This window comes from Saimiri boliviensis, chromosome 10 (genome assembly GCF_048565385.1).
Source record: "Saimiri boliviensis isolate mSaiBol1 chromosome 10, mSaiBol1.pri, whole genome shotgun sequence".
Taxonomy (NCBI): domain Eukaryota; kingdom Metazoa; phylum Chordata; class Mammalia; order Primates; family Cebidae; genus Saimiri; species Saimiri boliviensis.
Genome location: NC_133458.1, coordinates 92,421,100 through 92,437,488, shown reverse-complemented (window position 1 = coordinate 92,437,488; position 16,389 = coordinate 92,421,100). Strand labels below are relative to the sequence as shown.

At 43.4% G+C, this 16,389-nt stretch overlaps 1 long non-coding RNA gene across 1 annotated transcript; it reads left to right on the top strand.

Moving 5' to 3' along the window:
- Positions 1–380: 380 nt before the first annotated feature.
- Positions 381–15,213, top strand: LOC141579968 (uncharacterized). Its single transcript, XR_012511960.1, has 3 exons — positions 381–622; positions 9,667–9,842; positions 12,938–15,213. It is a non-coding gene; the product is annotated as an uncharacterized LOC141579968 (long non-coding RNA).
- Positions 15,214–16,389: the final 1,176 nt, after the last annotated feature.

The following is a 16,389-nucleotide window of genomic DNA, read 5'->3' as shown; positions in this document are numbered from 1 at the left end:
ATAACTGAGTTTTAGCCCTCCAAAATGTGAATAAGATGTTGTTGCCCTCATAACTTTAATGTTTCTCTAGGAATCATAATCATGATACCAAAATGCAGCCTCTTTTTTCATTTTGTTTTAAAAAACAGTGGTGTTTAATAAGAAAGGAGATATATCTAGCCAAGGGGTGGGAGGGTGACTCAAGAGGAGTAGGGTGAGGGAAGAAAAGGAGAAAATAACAAAATTGTCCACGTTAGCCTTTGCCACTGGCTTTTGAGCTATTCTTAATCCTGTCAGCACAATTAATGAGGGAAAAATAGTTCCCAGAAGAAATGTAGCTGGAGGCACTGACCTGCCCTCCAACCCCCTCACGCCAAGAGGGGCAAAGTCTAGAGAAAGTTTCCCCAGTGAGAGTTACTGGGAAAATGACTCCCTGGTCCTGGGTAAAACTTTCTTTGTCAACCTCAGGAGCAAGTTAGTTTATGGCCAAGTATATACACAGTGCTTCAAATGCAAAGGAAGAATCTCTCTCTTCAAACGGTTTCAGGCTTAGATGGGGAAGAAATCTCTACACCGTAGAAATGAAATGATGAAAGGACTTTACAAAGCAACGGTACTCCCGAGTGAGCCAGGGGACTCACAGGTAAGCATTTTTGAAAAGTAAAGCTTTCAAACTGGAGTAGTTGGGAAAGACTTCGGGAAAAGGTGGATCCTGGTAAATCTTAGAGGAAATATAGCTCCAGGTGGAGGAGGAGAGGCGGGAAAGAATGCGGATAGCGTATCTTGGGTTGGAAAGGCAGGAACAGAGTGGCCTGATCTGAGGGAAGGCTTTGTATTCAGCTGCAACAGTTAAAATAGAAAAATATCCTGAGTTTATGTTGCCTCCATCTAAATGCCACTTACACCTGAATCCACCCTCCTTAAGCATGTTAATAGCCAGGTGCAGTGGCTCACGCCTGTTATCCCAGCACTTTGGGAGATCAAGGTGGGAGGATCGCTTGAGCCCAAAAGTTGTAGACCAGCTTGTCTCTACAAAAAATAAAAGATTAGCTAGATGTAGTGGCTCCTGCCTGTAGTCGCAGCTATTCAAGAGGCCAAGGCAAGAGGAAGACTTTATCCCGGGAGACTGAGGGTGCATCAAATCATGATCATGCCACTGCATTCCAGCCTGAGTGACAAAGCAAGACCCCATCTCTAAAAAACAAAAATACAGAAAAACGCTTTTCATTACCAGTTTAGTCTGCATAATCCAAGACAATATCCGGCTTTATTTCACACATTACAGTTAGGCACGCTCGCCTGGGATTCAGATACTGTGTAATTTTTTTTTTGGTGAGCTCAGAGATGGGAGAAAGAATGCTAATAAGAAAGCAACCTCTCTTGCTCTCTCTCTTTTTTTTTTTTTTTTTTTTTTGAGATGGAGTCCCATTCTGTCGCCAGGCTGGGGTGCAGTGGCACAATCCTGGCTCACTGCAACCTCTGCCTCCTGGGTTCAAGCAATTCTCCAGCCTCAGCTTCCCGAGTAGCTGGGACTCCAGGCACGCACCACCATGCCCAGCTAATTTTTGTATTTTTAGTAGAGCCAGGGTTTCACCATGTTGGCCAGAATGGTCGCGATCTCTTGACCTCGTGATCCGCCCACCTTGGCGTCCCAAAGTGCTGGGATTACAGGCATGAGCCACCGCGCTAGGCCACTTATCTCTTATTTTTTAAAAGTAAACCTCAAATCACTATTTCCGTAAAATTTTATTTTTGTTTATAATTTACATAACTAGTGTCTAATTTTAGCAGCACAATTTAGGTACCAGCAGCAACGGATAGGTGCCTTGCCATAAGGCCTCACGTTTTACATTTACGGAGCATTTTTCACATTCATTACCTTATTTGGGCAGTCTGTTTGTAGTTTTTATTCTTGCTGCTAAGTGTTTTCTAAAATGTCACAGAATAATAGGAGACTCCAAATTCAAGGCCACGTCTCCTCACTCCCAGTCTAAGCCCTTTCAAGCCTGGGCCACACCACCTGTTTCAGTGGAGGTGTCTATTATGTAGGCCCAGATACAAACACAGCGATCCTGGGTGTGGATGAGGGCACAGCAAGCCAGCCACTCTCACTCACTGTGGTGGGAGCACAAATGGTTATGCATCCTTTGGAAAAAGCAATTTGGCAAAATGTATTGAGAACTTTAATACTATTTCTACACTTTGACCCAGTAATTCTGCTTCTAGGAAATCTATCCTAAGTAATTAATGTGATATGTGGCCAAAGGTTTATGTAGAAATAGGTTTTACTGGAATGCTACTTATAATTCCAACAATAAAAGGTTATTTAAGAACATGATGGTGCTGGGGGTGGTGGCTCATGCCTGTAATCTCAGTACTTTGGGAGGCTGAAACCAGTGGATTTCTTGAGCCCAGGAGTTTGAGACCAGCCTGGGCAATGTGGCAAAATCCTGTCGCTAACAAAAAATACAAATATTAACTGGCAAGGTTGTGTACACGTGTGGTCTCAGCTACTCAGCAGGCTGAGGTGAGAGGATCACCTCAAAGGTGTAGTGAGCCATAATCATGTCGCTGCATTCCAGCTTCGGCGACAGAGTGAGACCTGTCTCAAAAAAAAAAATTATGGAAATAATGTGAAAATATTTATTATATGAGATCAAATGGAAAAGTCATCATCATCCAGATAGAACAGCAGAGAAACAAAATGTATACCAAAATGTTAACAACTGTGAGTAATGATACTACAAAAACTTAACTGTGAGGAATGAGATTACAAATAAAATGTTTTAGATTTAATACCCATTGCCCATGTTTTCTATAAAAAGGATGTAGTAATTTTATAATCAGAAAAAAAGATTCTATTTAAAAATTTTTAAATTGTAAAAGCAGCCAGGGAGAATAAGGAATGCTTTGGGGATTAAAAATGGTCATTTTACCTCGATTGGTTCATAAACTATATGGCTCATGTTCAGGAGAAACTAACAAACAAAAATAGGGTGCTAATTTGTTACATTTCAAAGGGGAAGGTTAAGGGTGTATGATTTAAAGATGAAAACCACAACTGCAGTAGAGCACGTGACAACTATTTCAAGCTTGCAAAGTTTGACTAGGTAGTGGAATCACTTTCATGACCTAAGAAAGCTATACTGAATGTGAAGGGCTGAGGCTATAGAAAGCATCACTGGGAGAAGCTCTTGTAAGATCCCTGCACCATGTGGTTAGCTAGTTTCCTCCTCTGTGGTCTTTGGCCCTGGCTTGTTTTGCGTGATAAAAAGGAAGAGTCATCAGAGAGCTACATACATAGCAAACACAACCTCAGAGATGTCTGGGAGCTTTCTGGGTGGCAGAGAAAGACGTGGCAAAAGCAGCCGAAGGATTCAGGGTTAACACTTCGCCTTTTGAAGAGACTTCAGTTCTTGGAGGGGTTCCAGTCTGAATTTGGGGAATTCATCAACAGGAAAACAAATAGCTGGCAGGCTCTGTATTTACTCTGCCCTTCTCAAGGTTGCAACATAAATCTCCCAACTTGGAGAGCATTAAGGCCAAGGAGACATTTTGTGAGTTCAGGGCCTCTCCTCCAGTCTGCATGAACCACGTCTACCCTCATTTCGGGGAAAACACTGGCCCCAGCCCTCAAGGTGCTGCGGGAGACAGTACTGACACTGTTTGACTTACTCAGGGCAGACTGGGGAAATGAGAGCTGGAAAACTTGAGTTCTCCAAGTGAGAGCTGTTAGTCTGCTTTGGAAAAAACCCACTTATGCCAGGGGAATGAAAGCCCTGAAAAGTTCTCACTGGGTGAGTTTATAGCAGGCTTGCCATGAAAAATACCCAATGGTTCTTTGATGGTGTTCGAATTGTAATATGGCTAGATCAATTCTGGAAGCAACCTTCTTCAACACCATTGGAATATGTACGTGCCCACTCCCAATGTTTCCAATTAGCAGAGAAGCTAATGCTGGAAACCACTACAAATAATCCAGAAAAACTGTCAATGTAACATTATAAAAATTGAATATGTGTCAGAAGTAGATTTAGATTCTTTAGGTTAATATTATTTTTGCAATTAAGTGAGGAACTGACACTAATTTACTTGCACTGTGTGATTAGGTTAATTTACTCCAAAGTAATCTTGCATTTTAAAAATTAAAAATGGTAGCTGTATCTTCTCATTATCAATCAAGCAGCGGCACTACAGAAACATTGTAATATTGTACTCACTTGTGCTCCTATAGGCAGTCAAATAAACACTAAAAATGACAAATTACCATGCTCTGATAGGTCTTCATGTTTAAGTACCTACAAATAACTGTCCATTTGTGAATGGTTAAGCTTAATCAATAATTTTTCCTATAAGCAGGATAATCTCTTTCATAAATAGAAATTCTACAAATAATACTTAGAGCAGTTTAACTCAGATATAATAATGCTACTGTATGTAGAAAACAAAATAGGCTTACAAATATAAAGCTAAATAGTTTATCCTTTCTTTGACCTTCACAAATGTAAGTGTGCTCTATCTATGGCTCTATAAATTGTTTAAATCCTTTAATGATGCAAATGTGCTGATAATGTTCTTATACTTGCTGGAACTATGGTTCTGTTAATATTTTGAAAATTACTTTAATTAACCTTATTTCATTTTGTAGTAGTTATAGAACACTTTTATGTTTTTTAACTGTGCATTAATTTGTTTCATCATTAACCTTGGGGTTTACCCTTGGTAATTATGGTAATTCATAACCTGGGTTGTGTCAAATGCTAGTGCATTCAAACAATACATATTGTGGGAACCATCAATAACTTTCGTAGTCAGGATTCTTTAGTTTGTAGAGGACGGGAAAAAAGCTTAGCAGGCTGGAGGTAGAGGGGTAGGGTTCTGCAGAAGATTCTCAGGGGCAGCTTTTATTTGGCCAAGGTTTCTGGTGGAGGAAGGGGGATGCTGAATGGCCTCCGTCAGGCAGTCACCTGACCCTCCGTAACTCCTCCACCTGAAATCAGAGAGGGAGGAATCTGTGATAGATGAAGAAGGGGAGGGAATTAATAGCCCCAAACAGTGTGCACTATAATGGTTAATCATATTGATAGTGTGCGAGCTCTCTGTCTCCCCGTGTCTCTCTGTCTCTCTCTCTGTGTGTCTCTCTGTGTGTGTCTCTGTGCCTCTCTGTCTCTCTGTCTCTCCTCTCTCTGTGTCTCTCCCTCCGCCCACCGCTCTCTCCAGTGTGCCAAAGACTGCTACCAAATGCAACTGAGTCCTGAGTTTTTCATCTGCATCCCCAATTTGTCACTCGAAAATCCTGGTCTCAATCCTCCCTGGTTTTTCTAGAAACACCACCAGCATCCAATTCAGCAGATCCCCATCACCGGCAGTGCGGGGCCGCCGGGCGTGGGCGGCGCCCGCGTGGGAGGCTCGCAGCCGGGCCGGCGCCCCTTCCCTCCGACAGCGCCGCGGCGGGCCGGCAGGGGGCGAGGCTCGCTTCCGCACGGGAGACCCCGCCGGAGCCCCAAACGCCGCGGAGGCACGCTGCTTTCCTGACCCGGCCATCCGCACTTCGGCTTTTCCCCTACATTAACACTATCTTCCGTTTGAGCACATCACATTCTGTGACAGAAAATGAGATCCCATGAACCACTGGAGGTGGACTTAAAATAGCCTAAGTACGGTGTTTCGTCCATGTTAGCGACATCACTCCAAGCAGCAGTGCTTTCAAAGAGCAGGATTCCTCCTGTTCACTCTTCGGATACCCAGCGGTCTTCAAGGTCTCGGTCTGTACTCAGCCCTTGTCTTGGAGGAAGGTGCTCATCTTCCCACACAGACGACACAGGGGCCAGGGAAGGTTGTGACAGGTGGCACAGGGCCATGTGAAGCCCCCCCGTCCTCCTAGGGGTGCATCTTACATGTTGCTGCCACCGCCGAGTGGGCCTATCTGTGTATAGCTGCCCAGCAGAGTGCAGGGAAGGTGTTTCGTGGGAAGGAAGACTTCTGCGTGGGTCAGAGTTTGGGCGAAGTCCCTCCTGGTCCAGGTAACTTAGCTCACATCAGCAGTATGAGTGATGGGAGACATGGGCTCCCGCCGGGTGTGGGAGGGACACCAGAGAACCACAGGCTTTTCTCAGGTCAGGGGAAAGACCTTAGAGATCAGTTGGCTCAATGTCTTCTTTTCCTGGGACCCAGGGAAAGTGTGAACAAATTCACTAGGGCAGAACTAGGGCAGAATGGGGCTATCTTGTGAGCATTTCCGGGTGGGCAAATGGAAACCTTTGTAGAAGCTATTATCTTTCCTTGTGTATTATGTATCGAAAGCGAACTGCTTAACAAGCAACACCGTGTCACAGTAGCTTAACACAAAACAAATTAATTCTTGCTGGTGGAACCACTGAAAATCAATGCTTCTTGGGCAGCTTCCATGCAGTGATTCAGGTACCCAAGCACCTTTCATTCTGTGGCCCCATCGTCCCCAGGGGCCTTAGTGTTTGCTGCTGAATACTCTGAGTCTGGCTGAGACAGGTAGAGAGGGAGAGTGAAGGACTGTGCAGGAGATGGGCAGGCCTGGAAGTGGGGCGCCTCACTGAGACTCACATTCTACTGGCTAGAAGCCACTCATAGGGCCATACCTTCCCTCAAGGAGAGCTGGGAAATGTAGTCCAGCTACGTGTGCACAGGAAGAAGATGGGATGGCCTAGGGCAAGCACACAGCAGTGTCTGCCCCACCTATCTTCAAACAAAACAGTCTGAGTTCTTTTGGGTTATTTACACTGGATAGCAGAAGGCACATGATCTTTGCAGGTGGACAGTTTGGATGGAGGCTCTGTGTAATCTTGGTCAAAGAATTAACCTTTAGCCTCAGTTTGCTCAGCTGGGAAATGGGGCTCTCTTGTGAATATTACCGGAGATAAGGAATGTGACTTGTCTGTGTTACCACGTGGTATCGCGTAGCTGTTTGTAGAAACCAATGCGACTGGGGGTATTGTTGGGGGAGGAGGAAACAGATTTCCTGTGTCCCATTTGCCCAACCCTGGATGCCAGCACTGCCAGCACAGCTCCGTTAGATGCCAAGAGGGGTGGAACTTTCTTCTGTTTCTTGCTAAATTGTAGTGTATTTCATTCTAATCAATATGGGGCTTTGGAAGGAAAAAAAACCATCCCCCAAACCCACAAGCAACCATTTTATTTGATTCATAAAAATTCAGTCCCTGAGAAGGCAGTTCAGCAAGAGAATTTTGATCCTTCTTGCTCAGGCTGAGATGGTCACATCTAGAAAGCAGTGATTTTACCGTTTTCTTCTGAAAAAAAAAAAAAAAAAAAAAAAAAAAAAAAAAAAAAAAAATTCTGAAGGGCAGTGAATTTAAGCTGAAGAATCACTTTTCACTGACGAATGTTGGTTGCTGCTCTAAGTCGAAATCTGGCTCACAGGAGTAAAGAGAACTGCTTTCTCATCATGTGTGCGAACCTGCAGGGTGAGATGTGGCTCAGGTATAATGGTGTGCCCAGGGCCTGAGTTGCTGATTGAATTAATAGATGAATGAGGACAGTTACACAAGTAATAACAATGAAATTTTTTGGCCTTAAACATCACGACTTTTTTTGAGGTGGGGAGGCGGTGGAATCCTTCATTTTAGTTTTTGGATTCCCTGAATGGCTTCTTCAATAATAAAATTAAAAATTTGCTAACCACACACACACACACACACACACACACGCTCACACACAGGCTGACACACACTCAACACACATGCTGACATTCTACAGGAAGGTAAAATAAAGAGGAAGCCCAATTGTGTCTTTTTAGGGCATTGTCCTTTAAAATAACCTTTCAAGCCCAGCTAGTTAAGCTTAGTGGTGATAAGATATTGAAAGCAATAAATAAATCCATATCCGGAGCTCAGAAGGTTAACCGTTTTTTCAAGAAATTATTGTTCAAATCCAAGGGTAAAATGGCGCCTGAAATTACAAAATGTGGTCCTGTAGTGCCCTCTGGTGTCTTTTGCATGGAATTGTCAAGGTCTGTCATTGAGCCCAGCTCTAGTCATTAGCATCATGTTGATTTATTTATGAGTCCGGGACTCTGGGGCCCTGGCTTATCTGGAGAGGGAGTAGGGGATGCAAGAAGCTGAGATTCCTTTTTTTTCAGGCCCTTTTTCAAATGGGTTACCAGCACAAACTCAAAATAATTTTTATATTAACCTTGGTATAAGATTTAAAAATGGAAACGAATCGTTACCTTGAAAAGAAGCCTTTTATCTCCAAAAAGGCTTTTTTCCAGAAGGCATATTATTATGCAGTTTCTTTTGTCCATTAAGATATTCTTTGCAAATCAGTTACGGAACAGTCTTTAAAATCAGAAATTATCACATTTAATAATTGAACCATTCTTTAATTTTTTTGATACCCATTCAGTTAAGTAAAAGACATGCAGAGCTAGTCTATGAGATAGAATAAGGATTATGAATAAAATTAAAATATTCCAAAAGAAAGTATTTTTATGTACAAAAAGTGTTGCTGATATTTATTTCATAAGGATATTCATATTTTGAGGAAAAGGAAGTCAAATTATACATATTTGGCAAGTGAAAATAGTGAAAGGCAATCACTGAGAATTTTAGATTGTTAATATTTATTGATGAATCAATAAATACTGGCTTAACTGTAAATGCTGCAGCCAAAATGGTAAAATGCTATGAAAAAAGAAGGGTCTTCTTTCACCCGCTCCAATGAAGATGAAAGTCAATTGAATTCAATTTGTAGGTATTTAATGGGTGGCTCCAAGCACCACAGACTGGGCTTAGGCCTGGCCTGGGTGGAATCCCTGACCCTCAGGAGCTCCAGGCCCAGGAGAGGGACACGCTGGCAACACCTGCTATTTTCAGTCCAGGGGATGCAGGCTGCGCTGGAAAGAGAGCATGCAAGAAGAATCCTGTGAGGTTGGAGGAATCAGGGGAGGCCTCCCTGGAGGACATGACTTTGGAAGATAGGAGTCATCCAAGTGAGCAAGAAGGGCGGGGCATCACAGACACAAGTGAGGCCAGCAGAGTGCTGCCTTGGAGCAGGGGTGTGGAGAGGAGGAGAGGTCAACCTGGAGAGGTCCTCAGCATGCTATGCTAAGCCGAGTAGTTTTATAACAAGAGCCTGGAGTACTCTTCGTGATTTAGGCCAGAGAGAGACATGTGCAGCCCAGTAGCCCACAGAGCATGGGCTGGAAGGAGGCCAACTGAGGTTGACCACAGATTCTCAGTGGAAGGACAGTGCATGTCTCAAATTCTCCTAGCTTTGTGACAATAGTCACCAACATTTATGGAGATCTTTGCAGGCAGGAGTGTAGAGCAGAGACTGGAGCTTTGGTGCTTGGCAAGACCTCCCTGAAACCCTGGCTTGGCCGCTGCCAGCCTTAGGCAGGTTTCCTGACCTCTTGAAGCCTCAGTGTTTTTCCTGGTGAACTGGGCGTGACAATATCACCTTCCAGGATTGGAGAAGGTATATAGGATGTGATTGGCAGAGGGGCTTGCACATTGCAGGTACCCTGTAAATGATACTTGACTTTTATGAAAGGGAAAATGATTCATATCATAAAAGCTCCAGACCAAGCCAGGCCCCTGCATATAACCTCATGGCAATGCAAAACCATCTTACAGTGTCTGGTTATGTATATTTTTATATGATTATATAATTAATGTCTGCTCCTCCTTCTAGCCTGTCAGCTCCACAAGGGCAGGACTGTGACCCACTGATAGCCATGTGAACCTTTCACCATGGTTCATGTGCATGGAAGGTGCTAGAAAAGAGCCATCAAATGAAGGACAAGGAGAATGGCTGGGGACAGCTCTGCCAACATCTTCTTGCTTTAGTGACGACAAAACTAAAAAATGGTAAGGGAGCCCCCCATTCAATATTTCCCAAAACACTGTGATTCTGGGGCTGAAAACTTGTTTTGAAATGTACAGTTGAATTAGCGTCCTCATTCTAGTTAGGTGGGCGGACAGGGTAGTGGTTGAGAGAACTGGCCTCAGAGTCAGAAAGACCTGGATTAGAGTTCCAGCTTCATCACCAACTCCTCCGTTTGCTCCTCTGCAAAATAGGGATGAGATGCTTTGTTGGCAGAGTCCTTCTGAGGATGAAACAAGACAACCCACAGTTATATACAGTTGTACGTAACTAATTAGTTAATACTATGTGCTGTTTTCAGTTTTTAGCATTGTTTGAATATATATGTGTGTGTATGTGTTTATGTAGTTTTTTGGAAGTAAATTAATTCATTCCTCTTTATATATAAATATAAAAATATTAATTGTTATACAAATATGAAACAATGAGAGACTGGATGAATTGACTTCATTCCTAGGCCAACCTTGTGTTGGGTGCTGGGACTAAAATCCTGGTCTCTGGAGGGTTTTAGGAGTAACGTTTGATGTCGTTTAATTCTTTGTAGGAAGTCTTCCTGTAGTTTGTTTGTTCCTTCTCCCCCGCTACTCATCAGCATGGGTTGAGGGCTCACCGTCTGCAGGCAGAGGGCTGCCTCAGGGCTGCAGATACAGAGAGGTCTGTGCTCCGAAGGAGCTGGGCACAGGCAGAGCTTCTCAGAGGGGTGTGGGTATCAACCCTATGGTGTTTTGGAAATTAGGACTGACTCTTTGGTCATCACAAAATGGAGTAGGCAATGAAGCTATTCTGTGGACAGAGGCTAGTGTTGCTGGAGATCCCAGAATCCCTAAGAGTAACGCCTGGAGTCGCGTCACTGTGCTCCTCTCCACGTTGTACTCTCATAGCCAAAGGTGGTCCTGCCTCCTGCACGGCTGTCCGATGTTCCACCAGACAGTCACTGATAAGCGAGGAACCTGGTTATAATTATCTAAGCCTAGTTCCTGTTTGTAATTAAATAGAAAGGCACATGTGTGTGCGTTTACATGTTTTATTTTATGTTCGTATAAATATATAAATGCTTAGTTGTTGGCTCTGAATTTTCCACCATTCAAATCAAGAGAAGATTGTACTTCATTGTGTTCAGAGTTTAAGAGTTTTTCTTTTGTGTGGGATGAATGTCACCCATGGTATCTGAGTCAGCCACACAGCATGCATGCTCTGTGGGACAACACGGTGGGGCCCCTGCAGCACCCGTGGGGCTCCAAGCAGGGGCAAGTGCTGACCGTGGCTGGATGCCTTCTGGTAGTCAGCTGGAACATTTACATGTTGAAATATGTATATAGTTTTAATCACAAATTACTTTTATTTTTCCTTTCAGTTGCAGATAGGGCATTGTATTGATTTTGTTGGCATTGTTGAAATTATGTGCTTAGGTAGATAATCTTATTTTCATTTCTGGGAAGAAAAAAGAGGCATTACAGAATAACTGCTATAGGAAGGGGCTGAAGGGTAAGGCATAGGGACCGCTGATCTAGGGGAGAGTGACAGGAAAACAGATGGAGAGATGGGTTGGAGGGTCCCTGGCTGCATGGAACTGGAAGGAGAGACCCTGAATACAATTAGACTAAAGCACATTTATTATTTTATTTTATTTTTTGAGACAGGATCTTGTGGTGTCACTCAGGCTAGCATAAAGTGGCATGATCTCAGCTCACTAGAACCTTCACCTCCTGGGCTCAAAAGATTCTCCTATCTCAGCCTCCCTAGGAGCTGGGGACTATAAGCATATACTGTGATGCCTGGCTAATTTTTACTTTTGTTTGTTTGTTTGTTTCATCATGTTGCCCAGGCTAGTCTCGAACTCCTGAGCTCAAGTGATCCTCCCTCCTTGGCCCCACAAAGTGCTGGGATTATAGGTATGAGCCTCCATGCCCAGCCAAAAGTACATTTAATTTAAAATGCTATTAGCATACATATTAACTGGAAAGAAAAATATCATAAGCATTCAAATCAAAATGTTTTCCAGCTTGCATCAGGAAGTGGAAAGAGTTGTATGTTCTGAACTTGACGGTTCCTTAACTTCTGCCCTGACTCTGAAGCAGAGTTTCCACACCTGTAAAATCACTGGGTTGGGTTCAATCTTCTCTGCTGTCTTTCTTTGCTAAAATTTTATGAGTCATTGGCAGCAGCTGGCTGACAGTAAATCTGCCTCATTTTTCTTATCATGAACTTCATAAAGAGGCATGGATTTTTAAAATGTTATTTTCCAGTAAAAAACTTAAAGACTACTTTTAAAATAAAAATTGGGCAGAAGGTGAAACAAAACCCTCTAATTCTATAAATCTGCAAGTTTGCAGAAATTTTGCTTAGTGTACAACTGCTAGGTAGAGTTTAATGAAGATGTTTGCGTTTCAAATCCATCTCTACCAATCATTAACTGCATGACCTTGCTTAACTTCTTGTCTCGAAACGGGAAAAATAATTATCCCTACCTCTGGTACTATAAGATTTAAATGAGATAATGCTTCCAAAACACTTAGAATGTACCATGCCATTGAGTTGTGCAAGATGAAAAAGTTCTAGAGATTGAATGCGTAACAATGGGAATATACTTAGTACTAGGCAACTGTAGACCTAAAAACAGTTAAGATGGTACATAGTATGCCATGTGTTTTTTAATACAATTTTAAAAAAATGGATTGGCCAGGTATGGTGGCTTATGACTGAAATCCTAGCACTTTGGGAGGCCAAGGTAGAAGCATTGCTTGAGACGAGGAGTTGAAGACCAGCCTGGGCAACATAGTGAGAACTCATCTCTACAAAAAATTTAAAAATTATCTGGGCATGGTGGTGCATGCCTGTGGTCCCACCTACTCAGGAGGCTAAGTTAGGAGGATTGCTGAAGCCTGGGAGGTCAAGGCTGCAGTGAGCTGTGATCATGCCACTGCACTCCAGCCTGGGTGACAGAGTGAGATCCTGTCTCAAAAATAAATAAATAAAAATAAAAATAAAATTGGATTGCAAAATATGCATACAAATATACGTACTAAGTGCTTAACAAATATACTGCACCTCTTATTATACTACTAATTTTTGTTTTCAGGTGAGCTCTCATGCTGCCCATGCATTCCACAGACAAAGACCAAGTTCTAGGCTGGCTGGGGAAGTCCAGAGAAGAACATCATTGCTGATCTCAAGAAGATAAGGCCCTAGAAGGGGAGACAGTGGAGTAAACACCTGCCATGGAAGGTACCAAGTGCTACCGTAGGCATGTGACCGGCAGGATATGAGGATTCATCTTCAGCTCCCTGTGTGCTTATTGTGGGGAGAGCCCAAGGTGAAGGGTAAAGACAAAGGAGTGGGGGACTGCCAGAGGAGGCTTCCTGCAGTGCCTGGGACCTGAGCTGAGGCATGGAGGTCACAGTGGAGCTGACCAGGTTGAGATGGCACACTTTGGACTTTCTGACTTGATGATTGGAAGATGCTGGTTCTGCATCTGCACTGAGACACTAATGATAAGGGTAAACAAAAATCCCCTAAACAGGGAATGAGATGGTACCAGGAGTGAAAAGGCCCAACCCTGTTTGCCAGGAAAGACCAAACCCCAATCACTGGAAAACACCACCATTCCTTCCCCTAAAGCCAAAGCTTCTCCATGTGAAGGGGAGGATGGTTAGGCCCCCTGTGTGTGTTACACATGGTCCAGGCAGAGAATGCTGTGTCCATTGCTCGCCCATCCCCTGGGCCTGGCCTTCACAGTGTCTGGGATCTGTTTAGGGGGCAGCCCCATTGCAATTCGCCAGTCATACGCTGCAGCACAGATCCACTCCCCTCCACCTGCCTGCCACCCACACCGACAGGAGATGAGATGGGACGTAATGGGCCTTCCTCTTGCCTCCCATATGAGCACTTGAAGTTAATCCGTATCTGGGCCTCATGACTCAACACATTATTCTGTGCATGTATTTTATTACAGACTAATGGTTCTAATAAAATTAGTGCTATCCCACATTATTGGTTCAAAATTAGAATTATATGAACAAAACAGATACAATCTTACCCAGTCTTCTAGGGCTAAACCATGGACCCAACTGCAACATTTCTTCCTTTTTTTTTTTTTTTTTTTGACCTCTGTAGTTTCATTTTAGGTTGTCTTCAAGACTTTAAAAGAACAAGACTTATTTCAACTGGATTTTCCTAAAGTTCTTAGGTAGGGTGAGTATCTAATTCAGCACCAAAACTGGGACAATCATGAGAGTGAAAGGCAGACTATTAATAGTTAAGGCAGGACAATAGCATATGCCAGAGCTGCCGCAGGCTAACTGTGACAGGTGGTCACCCTATTTTTAGGGGCAGGCTGACCCTCTTCGATAGTCATGAATTAGTCTTGCTAAGTAATGCTGCTTTTTCTGATTGCTTTTTTTTAAAAAAAAACAAAACAAAACATTAATTTGGGGGCAATTATCTCAACAAATTTGAGAAGTTAAAAGGAGAAGCAAAGATATATTTACATCCAGACATATGTGATTGCTTGGGACTTCCTTTGATGTGAAACTTGTAAAGTATAAGGGGAAATCTGGGCTGGTATTTCTTTACTGTATACTTGTGACCTGGATCAAAATGTGAAAATGTCCTTTGAGTCAGATTTGAGCAAATGGAAACTTCACCCTTTGGCTTGAAGACAGAATGTACATCAGTAAATCTCAGGCTGTTTTTCCAGGAAATGACCCTTAGAAACATCCAGGTGTTATGCAGGGAGCCTGACCTTGACTCCAGGTTGATTCAAGTGAAACTGGCTGTCTAGTATTCCTGCCTTCAGTGCTGCCACCTGCCATCCGTTCCACATTCTCGGCTAGCCAAGGAATGGTTTTCCACATGAAAACATGAAATATTATGCTTTCCGTTTTGCCAGTGATCGTGAAACATGTGAACCTGAGGCAAAAAAAGTCAAGTGCTGTACCTTTGGTCCTTAAAGCAGCCGTGATTTCTCCAAATGTGAGGGCTGCATCTAAAAGCATGCTACGACCCCTCTACCATGGCACAGGTTTGCGTGAAGTCCCACTGTGATAATATACAGGACAGGGACAGATTTTGCCAACTATGGTAAAACACCATAACAATGAGTTATTTTTCTTGTTTCAGTGTTTCCTGGATGGAGTTGAAATATTTTGGCAATCACAGATTGAACTGTAGATATCTTGCCCCGTGAATGATGAATTGTGTTTTAACAAGGCGATACTCCACTGAGTCGTAGGTTACATATTTCTCTGTCAGAGTAGCCCACACTGAACAAGGTAGACAAGGGTCTAGAGTTAGGATGTGTGTGGAGTCCTGGTGAGCTCTAGAGAATAAACAACTGCTAAGAAGGAAGAAAGAGAAGGTGGGAAGGAAAAAAAAGGAGGGAGGGAGTGGTGGGAGAACAAGGGAGGTACAGGGAGGGAAGGGAAAAAAGAAAGGAAGAAAAAGAAATAAGAACAAGAGAAAGAAAGAAAGGAAAGGTTCAGCAAGAAATCATGATGGTTTCGACAGCACAATTTGCAATTCATCCTAAGGGAGCTGGGGCACCCACCCATCCAAGGGAAAAATCTTATTAGAATGTGGTCATCTTTCTCCTCAAAATAACAAGACAGAAAATGGCAGGTGAATTGGAATTGCACTCCCACCTTGCAGTGTGTGGATGAGATTTGATTTCTGTCCACCATGTGTGTGGTGGGCCTTGGGCACCCAAGGCTGGCATCCACACTGACGTAGACTGAAGACCCCAACAGGAAGATGGCTGAGGATTGGGATGGAGCTGGGAGCCTCCTGCAAGGAGATGCTGATAAAACCAACCTTCATCAGGGCATCATCTTTTATCAAGATTGTTCTTCCTCCTGTCTCTCAACAAGCCTGTCCGTGTTGTGTGTGTGCGCGTGTGGAGGGGTGTGTGTGTGCTGCCGAGCATGTGCATGCCTCTGTGTGTGTTTGATGTCTCATCTGGTGTGATTAAGGGAGAAAAGGGGTGGGGGACTGTTCTTTGTTTATTTTGCAGATAAATCTCATCTTTAATCTGGATGCACAGCAATGTCTCGTGCAAAGGAAAGGAAGACCCCCACGCCACCCCATGACATCCATATAAATCACAGGTTTTATTCCTCTGCTGTGAGGTGGCATTGCAGAATGGAGCAACGTTGCAGACTCTCATTGGGTGATGCTTCATTACTTGGTGGAAAATCCCCAGGGCCAAAACGTTATTTAAATGTGCTATGAAAATAAATGTGATTTATATATGTGTCGTCTGCTGAGACGTTCTTCTCTGTTACTGCAGGTGCTGTCGTGCATCAGGATTAGCGCCTCAATTTATCGCCAGTTCAAGCTACACACATGCTCCATGACAGGATGTTGTCTGCATCCCCAAAAGTTCCAGGAAGGAGACTGTGTCGGCTGAGTGGTGGGCTTTAGATATTCAGCAGTATGGTTGACTTTTATGGGCTGAGAATGTGTGTGCGTGTGAGCGTGTGTGTGCTCGTGCATGCTGGTGTGGAGCCTGGGCCACTGTTTTATTTGAAAGACGCA